A 16,702-nucleotide genomic window follows, 5' to 3' on the forward strand; every position below is an offset into this window, starting at 1 on the left:
CTGTTGTCATCTCTAACTTCCCCTGAGTAGAAAATAATCTACACTTCCAACTAAGTTATTCATGGTCCAATTTGTTCTCAGAACACTATAATAGGCTTTGTGAAGATAAGTTTTATAATAGGGATTTAACATAGTGAGAAGCCAAGACAGAGAAGCCTTCAAACACAAAGAGTATATATATATATATGTACACACACATAAACTGCTCAGGCTCCTCCCCATCTTCTTCCACCCCCCCTACCCCAAAAGGATATTTACTCCTACTTAAAATGGAATTTTTACAAAGGATTCAAATGAAATGGCGGGTCAACAATTCCACAGTGCAATTGGTTTAGCCACTACAATGTTGCCTCTGGAGCCTTTTTCAACAGAGCTGGGAAAAGGGGAAATTTTTAGTAAGGTACCATGAAAAGAAGGAATGCCGTGAAGGGTTTTAAGAAAGAGAAACATTCATCATCTTCCATCCTGGCAGTCTGTCTTCTTGATGATCACATTTACATTCTGAGTTCATAAGCTATAATTCTCAAAGAGAATTCTACTTTCCTAGGGAGAATAAAACTTTCAGACTGGCATCCTGAAAAAAAAAAAAAAAAGGAAAAAGAATCACTAATAATTTATACACATCATTTTTATTTTCCAAACTTTTGATATTTTAAACTGTTGAAAATACATTAAGTTGTATAGACAGTATTGGTTTTTTTCTTCCTCTGTAGCTCTGTAAATGTAACTTTCCACATTTATTTTTTTCTCTCATTTGTATCAAAATGAGTGTATTGGCTATTTGTTTACAAAGTGGCAAAGTACTTGGAGTGCAACAAGTTTTATCTTTATTCCAGACTGTCGGGTTTTTCTTAGCTTCCTTATTTTTTCTATTTTAAACATTTCATTATTTATTTATTTTTTTTTTGAACATACAAAGGAAATTTAAGTATTTCAAATACAAGGCAGTCTTTACCTGTTCATGTATTTTTAATAACTAGCGTTCTTTTTCTGTACATATTGTGTTCCTGTTTTACCTACTTTGTTGCAAGTATGCCTATCTTTTGAATATTTGTAACAAAGTATTAGAAAGAATAAGATGTGTGACTTATTCATATTCAAAACTTTGAAAATCCTACCAATTACAGGAATTCTGTACAGATACACATTTTTAACTTTTTTCAACAAAGATTTTAAAAATTGCTTCGTAATGTGCTTTTAATGATTTCTAGCACTCACACCTCCTTCCTTGCTTTCTAAACTGTTTATACTGTCCCCAATAACACTCAGCGGAAAGCTGTCATTCCTGGCTAAATCCTTACTTAGGGTGGATGCTATGCCTCCGTGAGACAGGGTCAGGGGGTCGAAATCGATTTTGGAGGCCACCTGGAGAGTCCAGGCCATGAACTGACTCAAAAAATTTATATCAGAGCCAGAATGGTCCACCTCCCAGGGTCAGATCTGTCCTGACACTCCAACCGCAGGCTGAGGCATGCTAGACCAAGCTCAGAGAGAGGCCAGAGTTGTTGACCCTGCTAGCTGACCTCTTCAAACTTCAGGAGAATTTTTTTGGCAGTTACCACGGTGACTGGGTACTCTAAAAGCTTATCCTTCTTACTGAATGAAGGGAAAAAAATTAAGAAAAAAATATGTTAAAACCTACCTTGTAGAAATTATTATCATGGTTAAAGTTAAAAAAAAAAATCGGAGGAGGGGGCTATGTCCCTAAATTGTCTATCTTTGATATTAATTTTCCACTACTTTGCAGGAAAAAAAGAATTAGAATCTGCAAGATCTTTCAAACTGTAAAATTTGACATTTGAAGCAGGTAAGACTTTTTTTTTCTCTTTTTCTTTCTTTTTTAGCCAATAGCTGGAAACAGTATGAATAATATATCAAAATACTTTTTAAACAATGCAATTTACTTGTAAATTTTAATATCTCTCTGCTTTTCTTTGAGAATAATCAGTTTTAAAATAAGATCCACCATAAATTCTAGTCTATTAGGAAAAAATACTCTGAGTAATAATTTAAACATGCTCAAGATTCTTTCTTTCCTGAGAGAGAAGTGTGCATTTTTGCTTGACACAAAATGATAAAATTAGGAGAAAAGCAAGGGGCTATTATGATTACATATTTTACCTTTTACCACATGACAATAAAAATAATGCATACATTAAAAACAGTAACCTAAACATACTGCGGAATATGTAATATCACAAAGATACAACATGTACTTTATTTTAGAGCAATGAACATTAAAGCTAAAAAAGCCATAGAATATTCTTCTATTTTAATATCAAGTGCTATCTTGTATTAAAGTCCCAGAACATTAGAAATAGTGAAAGATTAAAATTTAGTTCCCTGTGGGGTAAACCAATGCACATTATAAAACTCCATTAGTTGATTTTTTGTGACAGATTGTAATATAAAATATTTTACAATGGTTCTTATGTGTGGCTTGAAATTAGATGAGAATCATAATAATTTTGAATATAATATTCTTTAATCATAATAATACTTGTCTTTAAAAATACCTAAGTACTGGGCAGCATCTGTGGCTTTAGTGAGTAGGGCGCCAGCCCCATATATCAAGGGTGGCAGGTTCAAACGCAGCCCCGGCCAAACTGCAAAAAATAGCCAGGTGTTGTGGCGGGCTCCTGTGGTCCCAGCTATTTAGGAGACTGAGGCAAGAGAATTGCCTAAGCTCAAGAGCTGGAGGTTGCTGTGAGCTGTGACGCCGCAGCACTCTACTGAGGGTGACAAAGTGAGACTGTCTCTTAAAAAAAAAAAAAAAAACAGAAACAAAAACCTAAGTACTATATAATGACTTTTTATAAAATGAAATTATTGACATTCCTTATTGTTACTGTTCTTGACGTCCTTTAATTTTCTCATCTATTTCTTATATGATTTAAGTCCTAAAAGTTTAGAAAGGACCTCCTTTACCGTTTGGGTGCTGGGTGTGCGTATATGTGTACGTGTGTGGGCATGCACACACACATTCCTGCACAAATGGTCAAGCCTTGGTGAAGGACGGGTAGATTTGCATTTTAAAAAGCAGTGGTTTTATAACAAGACAGTGCCTCTGATCTAAATATCATTTTTCATCTTGACTTTAAGCCAAGAAAAAAATGATAAATTACATAAATGTAGTAACAGATACTCCAAAAATCAATATAGAAATTTTAGAAGACTGTTTTAACCTAATCCTGTGACCCATTTTGACCACTAAAGTTCCTAGAATGGAATGGACATAAAACCAAGTATTTGTTCATCTTAATTTTCTTGAACTTATTTATTTATTTTTTTTTTTTGTAGAGACAGAGTCTCACTTTATGGCCCTCGGTAGAGTGCCGTGGCCTCACACAGCTCACAGCAACCTCCAACTCCGGGGCTTAAGCGATTCTCTTGCCTCAGCCTCCCGAGTAGCTGGGACTACAGGCGCCCGCCACAACGCCCGGCTATGTTCATCTTAATTTTTAGAAAACAAAATATAAATCAGGAATCATTTCCTTTTTTGTCTTGCACTTAAAACAGCCCTTGAATGGAAAGGTCAGAGACATAGATTGAGATGATCTTGCCAAGTGATCCAACTGCACTTCGTTAAAACAGAGGTCTTTCAATGAGATAGTATGGTTCTTGACATTTTGAAGTGGGCAGCCAGGTTGGTGGGACACCCAAACTGTGATGTCAGCTCACTGTTGTGATGAACTCAGACTGTCCTTCCCAGCTGGGAACTCTTGGAAACTTTCCTTAAAGACCCAATGGCTAGCAAAGCATGAGGAACTCCTGAAAACAGAAAATGAGGTCTTCCTTTGGTTTTGAAAACAGATGATAAAAGTCTTAGAATGAGGCAAGCCAGGTCAGAATCTCCTAAATCATAAGCCTTATCTTGAATGAAACTTTACTTCTAAGTTGGATCTGAAAAGAAAAAAAAAAAGTATAAGGCAATGGTTCATTTGTACAAGAGAAAACAATGGCAAGTCTCTTACCTTGGTTTCTTTTAGTCAAATTTAGTATCTCTCTCAAAGAAAAGATCAAAATAACTTTTTTTTTTTTTAACAATTTTTTGCAGTTTTTGGCCAGGGGCGGGTTTGAACCAACCACCTCCGGTATACAGGGCCAGGGCCCTACTCCTTTGAGCCACAGACACCACCCAATCAAAGTAACTTTTTAGTAATTGTATAAACTTTTACCAGAGGGAATATAAAATAAATAGGCATTTTATTCAGTAACTAATGGACTTAGATCTTCCCTTAGGTCGAAAATTCACAAATTTGTTACAAAACCACAGAATCTGAGGACTTAGAGAGACCTAAAAAAAACTTTACATATCAAAATATGAAGCTTAGAAGTATGAACTGACTTACCTATGCACTATCAATTAGATACCTAAACTAGAACCTAGATCATTGGCCTCTGTACTAGGGAAGAGAATATTAAAAGCCCAGACTCACAGACATAGTAAAAGCCTTAGAGGTAGGACCATGATAAAAAACGATTAAAAAATTCATTCAAGTTACACTTTCAGAAGGCAACTTGAGGTACCACACAGGCAGAAATTCCAAAGAAAATGTAAAGAAACTACGAAATAATGTGTATAGGAGGAAGCTTCCAATTTCTTAGGAACTTACATCTTATGATAAAACAAAGGCACTTGAGTATTACTTCTTCAGCTAGTAGTTTTTATTGATTTGTTATGGCTAATAAGCTCTGACTGATTTTCTGGTAGTAAGTACAGAGTCAACACTCAGCCAGGTTTGTAATTAGATAACAAGAAGCAGGTTTTTGGTGTTAGTCTGTCTCTGCTACCAATGGTATTAAAAGGTCTGTCCAAATAACCAGGAACTTGGGGCGGCACCTGTGGCTCAAAGGAGTAGGGCACCAGCTCCATACACTGGAGGTGGCAGGTTCAAACATGGCCCTGGCCAAAAACTGCAAAAAAACCCCCCAAAAAACCCAGGAACTGCATAAGACAGGATGCCTGTCAGTCCAAAGAGGGCTTAGTCTGGTCTTTCTTTAACACTGCCCTAATTTACTTCAGGTTTATATTATATCTTCTAGGATCAATGAGTCTTAAAAATGAGGAAAAAAGAAGTCTGTAGAAAAAGGAGCAATTCATTGCTGACACCCTAAACTGCCACTTGCCTGCTGCATTCAGAGGGTAACATTTACCCCTCCATCTAGTATATTTTCAGGGATGTCTCGGAGTTCCCCTTCTGACTTGTCATGGCGTTTGGGAAAAGACCATGATTTAATTCTGAAAATTTGGGCGGCACCTGTGGCTCATTCAGTAGGACGCCAGCCCCATATACTGAGGGTGGTGGGTTCAAACCCGGCCCGGGCCAAACTGCAACCAAAAAATAGCCGGGCGTTGTGGCGGGCGCCTGTAGTCCCAGTTGCTCCAGAGGCTGAACCAAGAGAATCGCTTAAGCCCAGGAGTTGGAGGTTGCTGTGAGCTGTGTGAGACCACAGCACTCTACCGAGGGCCATAAAGTGAGACTCTGTCTCTACAAAAAAAACAAAAATAATTCTGAAAATTTTTCTTGGGACCCCAAGGTACAAAAGAATAAAGCATAAGAATTAGGGGACAAGGAAAAGTACTAGGTATGCTGAAGGACTGATCAAAAGCTTTGTAGACAATGACACTGGTGTTTTGAAAGGTAGTTGTATATGACTAAGAGGTGAAAGTCACAGTAGCCAGGGAGTCCTTAACTCCCAGCTAGAATTTCAAAGAAATGCTACAGCCTTTCCATAAGTTCAAGTGGATATTAGTTAAGGAAAGCATTTTGGGAGGCTAACTATATGTTAAATTTTTGAAGTAGAAGATGAAAAACTGGCTGGGTGCCCATAGCTCAGTGGTTAGGGTGCTGGCCACGTACTCTGGGGCTGATGGGTTCAAACCCTGCCTGGGCCTGCTAAACAAACAAACAAACAAAGAATAGCTGGGCATTGTGGCGGGTGCCTGTAGTCCCAACTACTAGGGAGGCTGAGGCAAGAGAATAGCTTGAGCTCAAGAGTTGGAGGTTGCTGTGAGCTGTGACAACACAGCACTTTACCAAGGGTGACAAAGTGAGACTCTGTCTCAATTAAAAAAGAAAGGAAGGAAGGAAGGAAGGATGGATGGAAGGAAGGAAGGAAGGAAATGAAAAACTGGCTGGGTGTGTTGCTCATGCCCCTAGTCCAGAGATTCGGGAGGCTGAGGCAAAAGGATCACTTGATCACAGGGGTTTGAGGTAGCCTGGGCAACAGAGTAAGATTCTGTGTCAAAAAAATAAAATAAATAAGAAAAAGAAAAACTACTTTAAGGAGTACATTTGCAGAACATTTGCTCAGTAGCAGACTTCTCCACCCACAGTGAAAAGAGGTGTTAAAGGAAAGTTCCTGGTAGAAGGAAACTTTCAGATATACAAAGAGTTTTTTCTTTGTAGAATCAAGGTTGGGAGGTCAGTGAGCTGAGCCCAGAGACAAGAGTGAGTGAGGAATCGAGATGAAGGGATGAGAAGGTACCTTGGGTTTGTAATCCAGTCCTACCTCAGGACTAGGAAGGCTGGGCTGCAGGGGCAGTCCCGACCCCGGAGGAGCTGGTGGTCTTGGCATTCCTTGATCAGCCCTTCACACCTTCCCAGAGCAGTTCTCTCTGCGCACTCCATTCTAGGCACTGTCCACAGGACTACAGTTAGAACAGCACAGCCTGGGACCACGGACCGGTGCCTGCCTGCTGCTAAAACACTGCCACTTGAAAAGAGGCCCACCCTTTTGGCATCCTTCAGAGGCCCCTTAGGAAATTGTTAAAGACAGAAATGTTGAAATTGAATTTTAATGACTGTCAGAAGAGAAGGGTGAGGCACTGCAGCTGCCCCACAGCAGCTGCCCCAGGGGCCCTGCCCCAGGGACAGGCCCGCTTCTGGGCCACCACACCCCCAATTCAACAGATCAACGGGAGAAAAGTTAAAAAAAAAAAGGTTTCAACTTTGACATTGGTCCTGGACACGTCAGAGTCATCCCCGTGCACAGACTGAAAACAAAAGGCAAACAAGAAAAAAATTAAAGGGCGGCGCCTGTGGCTCAAGGAGTAGGGCGCCGGTCCCATATCCCGGAGGTGGCGGGTTCAAACCTGTCCCCAGCCAAAAAAAAAAAAAAAGTAAAAAAAAAAAAGAAAAAAATTAAAATCTACACCCCAGGTTGTTTGAGTGAATTGTGTGGACCCAAGAACATAAACTTTTTTTCTTTTTTGAGACAGAGTCTCACTTGTCACCCTTGGTAGAGTGCCATGGTGTCATAGCTCACAGCAACCTCAAACTCTTGGGCTCAATCCATCATCTTGCCTCAGCCTCCTGAGGCTGGTCTCGAACTCTTAAGGTCAAGTGTTCCACCTACCTTGGCCTGCTAGAGTGTTGGGATTACAGGCGTGAGCCACTGCTCTCTGCAAACATAAACTGTTTTGAGGGATGAGTGAGGGATGGGAGGGTGGGAGGGGACACATAATCCTTCAGGGAGAACGCAGCCACAGTGTAGACAAGAGGGCTGAGAAGGGCCCTGGAGAAGAGGGGAGAGTTTTGCAGAAGGAACCAGTGTCACCTCTGGATCCACACTGGAGTGACTACAGTCAGACTAATGCTCCTTTTCCTTCTTCTGCTTGCCGGGGCCCTGTCTAAACCAGAAGAGCCAGCCACAGGAGAAGGTCCTCCTTCCACCCGTTTCCTAATCCTCACAGTCAAGTGCCTGAGAGTGAGACTTCACAAAAGTGATTGCCAGTGACAAACTGAGGCTGACAAATTGTCGATAATCCTATCTTCGACAGGCTGGATGCTTCCAGGCAGTGAATAAGCAGATACAAGAAGGGACGGCGGCTGGGTAGGCCACAGCCCCAGTGGCAGTTCTCCAGTAGTGTCCCCTACCAGGGAATGCAGTCACCATGGAACTGCAGGCAGCCAGCCTGCTGCTCTAGCTCTTGCTCCCTTTCTCCCCATTGCTCAGACAAACTGGTCACTCACACAAACTGCACAGAGAAACTTAGACGTATCTCCCTTCCCTCTCCTCCAATTAACCCTTCTGGGTGCATTGTCTGTGGTCTCAAGCACCCTCGATGGACAGTCACATTGCTCAGGCTTTCATTTGTTTGGATCCTGAGCCTCTGGAATGTGTTGAGCATCTAGTTACTTTGGTATGACTGTGTTCCATGACTGAGCAAATTATTAGGAATCGACACTCAAGACAAAAATAACGTTTTTACCTATGGATGCATCTGAAGAATGCATGCATGTTAAATCATTTAAAAACTTGAGATAGGGCTGGGTGCCTGTGGCTCAAGGGCTAAGGCGCCGGCCACATACACCTGAGGTGGCAGGTTCAAATCCAGCTTGAGCCCAACAAACAACGAAGGCCGCAACCAAAAAATAGCTGGGCATTGTGGTGGGCGCCTGTCGTCCCAGCTACTTGGGAGGCTGAGGCAAGAGAATCGCTTAAGCCCAGGAATTGGAGGTTGCTGTGAGCTATGATGCCACAGCACTCTACCCAGGGCAACAGCTTGAGGCTCTGTCTCAAAATAAAATAAAATAAAATAAAAACTTGAGATAAATCTGAAAAAGGTCTTTCAAGGTGTTTGCATGTTAGTGCTTCTGTAATCACAACCCCCCAATCCCATGGTCCCTTACACACACACACACACACACACGTCGTCTTTGGTGTGTCTTTCTTGATTTAGACTCACTCTGCGTTTTAAATTTACGAGCAATTTTAAACACATACATTGATCTAATTATGCATTTTCTATGTAAGATATGATTCCTTGCATGGTTTATAAATCCAGTTACCCAATCACAAGGCTTTAAATTAAATTATCAGTCACAACCATCCTAGGAGGTTGATTTAGTTACAAAAGCGTGGGTTCAAAATTTAATTCACTCTTCCACTTTTTCCAACTTGAATTTTGATTTCTGCATTTAAATACAACACAGCACTTGAATTAAAGGTCTTCTTGTTAAACTGGAGGCTTTTCTCATTTCTATGAACTCTGTAAATGAACTGCATTGTCACATAATCAATAGGAAAAACTCAGCTGTCACAGACCCTAAGCAACCCTTTGCCACAGAAATAACATGATCTGGCATTTCTGAGTTTGAAAGTGTGCTGTTTGGATGACAGGAGACCAGAACTGCCCAGAAGGCTTTAAATACTGTGTTCTCTAAGAACTGGGAAGATCTGACCTGCTGAGATTCTTCCAATGGGCCTTTCTCCTTGTTAGAGACCAGGTGTTGCCTTTCTTTCTTCTATAAACAAGTGGTGCAAGAGCCAGCTTATTGAGAAACGGGATTCAAAGCTGTTTCAGCTCCTTTAAGTTTGTTTGCTGTCATAGGGCTTATAACAGAATTTCAAATTAGGTGTTTTCTCCCCTAAACCAATGAAAAATGCTGGCTTGAATTTTTTTCTTTTGAAATTAAATGCCCAGCAAGTTCCAAACCTATTCTTTGAAGCTTTCGATCATCTCTATCAATATGATCAGGATTTCTGCAGTGCATTAATCCTTCAGCTCAAAGGTAACTGAATGATAAGTGATTATAAAAAATCTGAACCCGCAAAATGCCAGCCATTCCTCTGCCTCCATGCCACTGTTTCTTGTTGTGCTCTCAGCCTTGCCTCTGTGATGTGCCACACGCAAATGCTGCCATTATCACTCGGGGGCGAGAGGAAGATCTCACTTATCTGGGATACAACCCTCTGCCACTCTTAACACAACAACTTGTTTCACTGAGGACATTAAACAAAAAAAAAAAAATGTTACTGGGAAGATCTACCCTAAAATCTATCCTACTTGGCAGATTAGATTATATAATAAACATCTTGAGTTATCTCAGAAGAATCTTGCTAAGAAGGGCTCATGACCTTGGCATACTATGAATCATTTATAAACCAAAGGTAAAAATATTCTCTGATTCATGATTTTGCTCTGTCAGAGAGTCAATGTATTAAATATTACAGTTACCCTTTGCCTACATGGACCTGTCTTTACAAAGAAAAGTGCCGGAGGGAAAGCAGGTAGTAGCAACCTAGGTGACACAAATTCAGCCTATAATTTCAAAGCAGGGATGTATAAAATTTGTATTTTCTAAAACAAAGGCTGTTGGAGTCTGCATTTCCCACATCTACCATTACTAAGTAAGATCGTAGGGCTGAACTAAGAAACACGGCCTCTAATTAGTTCACTATTAGTTCATCAGGGAACCATGGCATCAAACCAGGTATTTTGCCCCTATTCAACTCCGGAAGAAAATGGGACAACTTAACTGTTATTAAAAGCCAACATCTCAAATCCGCCTCATTCCACAATATCTTAGAAGCCTCAAGCCCAGTGAGACTCTTTCTTGGCAACCTTGTTCTAGCCCCAAACAAGACTCTTAACACAGCCTTGTTCATCTATTACTATAGTTCACAGGCTTCTCTAAAGTTTGGAATCTGTGTCACACAGAAGGCGACCAAAGGCTCCCCCCACCCTCCAGGAACCAAGATACTTATTTCTGAACCAACTATCACTTGTGGAGGTCGAGGTGGGGTAAGAATCAGGCTGAGAGCGACTGAGCTCTGATGTCCAGGAGGAACAAACGAAGGGTGAAAAGAGCTCTCTTCTTGGATACTTGATCAGCGTGTGAATTTGCCTTGTTTACATTTATGGGAAAGAGCTGGATCCCATCCAGCCTTAACACTGAAAAGTTTGGTTTTATCTTCTTTTTTTTAAATATGCTCTATTAAACTATCTTCTTTTTTTTTTTGAGTCACCCTTGGTAGACTGCCATGGTGTCATAGCTCACAGCAACCTCAAACTCTTGGGCTCAAGAGATCCTCTTGCCTCAGTTTTTCTATTTTGCCTAGAGCCGGGGTCTCACTCTTGCTTAGGCTGGTCTCAAACTCCTGAACTCAGGCAATCCACCTGCTTTGGCCTCCCAGAGTGCTAGGATTACAGATGTGGGCCACCTGGCCCAGACTATTAAACCATCTTGTTTTTGCTTCTCAGGATCTAAATCACATAAGAATGCTGCAAATTTGAACCTATTTGGTACAACAAACACTTCTGGTGATGGGCACACCAAAAGCCCTGAATTAAGCATTAGGCAAGTTATCCATGTCATAAAAACACTTGTACTCTCTCAATTAATATTTTGAAATTAAAAAAATTTAAACACTGAAAGTCAAGGATTTGCCTGAATTCTCAAACACATAGTAAAGGGACATGATGTGCTGTTCCTTACCCTCTGCGATGTGACCTTACCAGAGTAGAAATGGTGATTCAGAGATAACTACTTGAAGTAGTGTTGATGAAACTCTCTTTTACTTCTTTCCCTAGGCATTCACCCCAAGGGACTGAGCAATGCATGGTGTTGCCACTCCACTAGGTCTGAGAGACAGGTGAGGGCTGCAAGAGCATCTTAATCCTCGCAAGAGTCTAGACGCCAGCATCTGCTTTGTTGCCTAGGCCCCCGAGCTTATTCTCAGCTTAATTTTAAAAATATATCTGAATCTGCGTTTATCTGGTTATATGACCCAGAGGGTTGCCAGGAGTACTGTACTACCAATCCTGGAATATTTCTGTCTTCTACCTAATTCCTATCATTACATGAACCATTATTAAAAATACATCTTTAGGCCAGGCTCAGTGGCCCACATCAGTAATTCTATCACTCTGGGAAATGGAAGCAGGAGGATTGCCTGAACTCAGGACTTTGAGACCAGCCTAAGCAAGAGTGAGACCCTGGCTCTAGGAAAAATAGAAAAACTGAGGCAAGAGGATCTCTTGAGCCCAAGAGTTTGAGGTTGCTGTGAGCTATAATGCCATGGCACTGTACCAAGGGTGACAAATTGAGATTCTGTCTCAAAAAAAGAAAAATACATCTTTACTACAGAAGTCATTATATTAGCACAACAAATACAAAGTTCCAAGAAGGTAATTTGCTTATGTATCTGAAATCCAGTTCTATCAGATCAGTGTTGAGGTACAATGTTATCCTGCTGCAACTAAGGTCTGGGTCAGTATCGGTGGGTCTCCAGCATGTAGGGAGTATGGCTGGGTGAAAGTTTATCCTCCCAGTCTCAAAGACAGAACTGGGACATTTTGTAAAGAATCAAGATACGTCCAAATCCTTTTTCTTCCTCTTCCTGTTCACTTCTTTCCTTGACCACCAAGAACATGTGTCTTAAAAGATACTCGTCCACAGTTGTCTTTTTAGACGCAGACAAACATCAAGACTTCTTTCACAGGCAATACAAACACTTTTTGCCTTTTCTACTGGGGCATGGGGTTTGGGAAATTTGAATTCTATCTGTTCTGCCAGTTGTAGAGAAGCAGATCAGCTGCAACTCTGCAGAAAGCAAAGGTAGTGGTAAGGGTCAGTAGGTTGAGAAGGATTCATATGTTAATTTACACCTGAAAAGACAGAATGTAGTCACCTGCATGTGGGATGACTTCAGTTTCTCATGAATACAGGCAGCTGTGAGTGCTTCCTTGTGAAAAATGAGAGTTGAAATGGGGGGTGGGGAGAAGATTAAAAGTTAAGGGCACAGGAGGAAGGGAAGGAGCAGGGACAGCCTTGATGAATGAAACAAAATGTATTTGCCATCAGTTGTAAATCTTTTTTTCGACATTTTTTTTCATTACAGTTTAAAGATATAACAGGTGGTAATTTCCACTTTACCAAAGAAATATTTAAAGATTGTCTATGGAATCCAAAAGTACTGATGTAAAGAAAGGATGAAGAATTAGCCTTATTTTTCTGCCACTTGGATGGGTTTTCCTGTTTTACATGGTCTAACAACTCCTACCTGCCTTGGTTAGTGGGATCCCAGAGAATCGCAAGTAACTAAGAAAGAAAAACCTTCCACATTCCAACACTGCCTTTAACCTCAAACGATAGTAAAGGGTTTATTCAGACACCAGGACCACACTGAGGCATTAATTAGGCTGATGAAATCCATCGAAATGTATGGATTCAGCATAATCAAGTTTCTACCGCAGACTATCGTTAAGGAATACGTGAGCAGCTGGGAGAATGGAAGTACTGTTAGAGTTAAGTCATGCATGTAATTGAGTATATTTAACATAACCATTTTAATGATCAGTGATTAAAAGTGCATCTTACTTAAATGGTATATCCTCTGCAATTTGTTCATATCAACTTGATAATGTTCTCAAAAGGAAAAAGTATGGATACAAATTTCTAAACAAGATCTCTTTTGAATCTGAGGTTAAAAGCAGGAAAGTGAACTCAAAAGAGTTTTTTTTTTTTTGCACGCAAACATCTATACCAGTGTGCTATAAATTAACAACTCTTTGGGGCTCCTTCTGTGCTCAGTTCTTACAAAGTATTAGAAATACAGAATAAGTGATTTTTTTTTTTTAAATCCCAGAAGGAATGTATTTTTCCTTAAAGATGCTTTCTTTGTCTGGCAAGATGTTTTTAAGGGGTGGGGGGTTGATAGCTACAATCCTACTGCTTTTAAGAGCTTCTTTTAGTATCCTGAGAAGTTCTTTCCAATTCTTTTTCCAACCTGTTGGGTTGGATTCTCTTAGTGGAACTCACCTCTGTGAAGGTAACACTGGGAAGAAGAGCAGGCATTACAAGGAGAGAGGTGCACCCACATATGATGGACCAGGAGCACAAACAGTGCAGAAGCCGGCAAAGGAGAATTAGCTGTTCAAATCAGCGAGAGGCCTGAACCAAAAGCCCACGCGTTTAGAGGCAGACTCTGCTCTGCTCTATTCACTAGGACCTGGCCAGATAAATGGAGTCATTGTGGAACCATGCACAAGCCAGCCCAACTCTTTTGTTGTATTTTCTCAGCTTTTGTGCTCAAAACACGCAAATCACCGATTACTTTGCCCAGGAAAGAATCGAAAGAGAGAGGTGGATGGAGATCTACAGCTAGAAGTGTGCAAATCATACATCTACACGTCCATACAACCACTATTAAGAGGGAGGGTTTAGAAGGGACGCCCAGCTCCAGAAAGTTGCTTCACAGGGCTCTTTTTATCTCCCTTCACCCCTGCCCCCACTCCTATAGAGAGACAAATCTATTCTCCTGCTCAAAATAGGGTTGAAGAGCCGCACATCTTGAGTGTCTGGGAGTTGCACTGAAACTTTTACAAATCTAAGAGACAGAGAGAGAGAGGAAGGCACAAGTATGTTGGCACATACTGTTCAACTATTCTGCTTGCTGTGAACAAAACAAAAATGTTTTAAGGGTAAATTGATTTTGATGCCTTTCTTCTACCCACTAGCATGTCTTATTTGGTTTGGAGGAATAGCTCTTGGGAAATCAGGTCTCTCAAGGAGCACTCCCGCCCTCAATGTATAGTCTATAAATATAGTGGAAGAACCATGCCAGAGGTAGTCAGTGCAAGAGAATCTGGAGTCTTGAAAGCATCTTTTTCTTCTGGCTATGGTGGCACTTAAATGATAATGCGGGCAATGGAGCTGGGAGATTTATATCTTTTGGAAAGTAGGGCGAGCCAGATGGTAATAGCGTCATTAACACACAAACTTGGGATGTGCAAGTGAAGCTTGAAATTGGGAAAGAGATCAGGAGAACAAAGCCGGCTGCTGTTGAAAGGCTACCTCTCTTCTGCCGGCCAAAGCTAAGAGCCCCTTGGTACTGGGGTCTGCTCCTGCTCAGAGCTGGATAATAAACGACAGCTTTCCCCCTCCCTTGTTGTGATTTAGAAAGCACCAAGAAAACTTTTGCAATAGGCAAATTCCACACTTATTTATGTGTAACCCTTTGTAGTCTGAAGTGGCAGGAATGGGCCTTTAATCCTACTGCACTTCTCTCCCCCACCCCCATCCTAGTTTGATAAGCCCTTGCAATTGTCAACATTTATTTTCTAAAATCAAAGTGTCGCTTGTTGTACGTTTCAGACAAAAGTTCATTTTCCTCCCCTTGGGTAAATACTGTAAGTAAATATTAAAGGTTGAACACTACCTTTTTCATATTAGTGATGGGAGTTGGTGCGAAGGTGTTGGTGGAATGAGTTAAACTCTAGAGTTTTACTTTGGAAAGCTTTAATGTTTAAGTTAAACTCCCATTGCATAGATTTAATTTATTGAGAACACAGAAGGCATTAAGACAAGATTAACAATGGTGTTAATAATAATGCATGTTTATGAAAACATCTATAAACAGACAAGGTGGTTTGAAAGTAAAGAAAGTGAACACTTTTGTTCTTATTAACCCAGTGCGTATACACCTATGTACTATGTACACTACGTGTCCGCCTACATTACACGTGTATGTTACAGACGTGTCTGGCTTCTGGGAAGACAGCAAGGGTAACGGTCATTGGGCATAGACTGGCTCGAGAGATGCCTGTTAGCAACTAAGAGTTGGCGAGGTCTAAACTAAAATCGAACGTTTTTCTTTTTCTTCTAAAAAAAAAAAATACTAGAGCTCTTTAAAAGCCCGGAGGACTTACCCTCAAGGCATTATTCAGAGCAAAACTGAGACTGGCCGTTCGTCACAGGCAATTGTAAAGGGTTTCAAAGGGCCGATCAAACGTTTGCCAGAGTAATCTACATTCAAGTCCGGATGGTGGTGTTAGGGCACACACCTGCGGGGTGTTTGCGGTCCGTGCCCCTCGCCGAGCTACAAATCATCATTAAAGAGAGCTGCTTAAGCTTCTTCCCAGCTTCTAGACAAGAGTTGCTTGGGACAGCTCACTTTGATAATTGCCACAGCTCGCAATTGACAAGCAAGCTAAGTGGAGCTCAAGCCCGAGCCCTCATCCTAAAGCGCCGCCAAGTAAGCTGGGTGCGCTGGGAGCAGGGGGCGGCCCGCAGCTGGGACAATCTGTTCCTTTCGTCAATTTCCTGAGCAGACTCACCACAAAAATGAATAGGAAACCAGGTTAGAAGCAGCTGAAACCCGCCTTGAGTTTGAGAGCACTCCCGAAACTTCTTCGCTCTCGTTTACAACTTTTAACCGACCCAGACTGTGGACACCCGCGACCTCGGTTTCCCCCTTTCCTCCTCCCGTGCCCACGCTCGGGCCTCCGCTGAGTGCGCGGCCGCGTTGACTCCAGCAGGGCCGCTGTTCGCGGGAAACTTTCGCTTTTGATTCATTCCTTTGAGATTATTTCCCCCTCTCGGTGCCGACCCTGCCCTCAATGCTCTCACTGTCCTCACCTTGAGAAGGAAAAAAAATCGGAATTGGGCAAAAAGAAAGAGACGTGAGAGTCGGACAGCTGGAAGCAGGGAAGGGCGGGGGCTGTGTGGGTTTGCAGACACATTCCCGCCCGAGTGTCTGCAAACCCCGGACCATCAGCGTGAGACTGGCGGAAGGCTGCGGTGCGGCCGGGATCAACGCTCGGCGCGAATGTGTCAATAGACCAATTTTCTGCTCTTACCACGAGCTTTTTCGTTTCAACCCAGAGTGGAGGTGTCTGCGTTGCACAAGACGCAACAGCACTGTAGTGTCAGGGAAAAAAGAGGGCGCTGCACGCGGGAGGCGCAAATATGGAAATGAACTCATTAGGAAGGGGTGTGGTTACCGCGAAGCCCCCTCCTCCATTCCTTCCTTTCTCCCTCGCTGCCACCGTCCCGGCTTGCTAAATATGAGATTACAAACAAACAAATAAAGCAGAAGCTGACTGTGCAGCCCCAGATCAAACAGGCTCCATATAATTCGCTTCACTCAGTGCTGCGGCCAGATCTGCTGCCCGCCCGTGGTTTCAGCG

The 16,702-nt window shown here is 41.7% G+C and overlaps 1 long non-coding RNA gene across 1 annotated transcript in view; it reads right to left on the reverse strand.

Moving 5' to 3' along the window:
- Positions 1–443: 443 nt before the first annotated feature.
- The window catches only part of LOC128567704 (uncharacterized), a 43,171-nt gene continuing 26,912 nt past the window's right edge, over positions 444–16,702 (reverse strand). The window contains exons 3-4 of the long non-coding RNA XR_008374914.1: positions 2,501–3,903; positions 444–574 (exon numbers count right to left, since the gene is read on the reverse strand). This is a non-coding gene — a long non-coding RNA (uncharacterized LOC128567704). The remainder of the gene's footprint in view (positions 575–2,500; positions 3,904–16,702) is intronic.

The sequence above is a fragment of the Nycticebus coucang genome, chromosome 16 (assembly GCF_027406575.1).
Source record: "Nycticebus coucang isolate mNycCou1 chromosome 16, mNycCou1.pri, whole genome shotgun sequence".
Classification (NCBI taxonomy): Eukaryota; Metazoa; Chordata; class Mammalia; order Primates; family Lorisidae; genus Nycticebus; species Nycticebus coucang.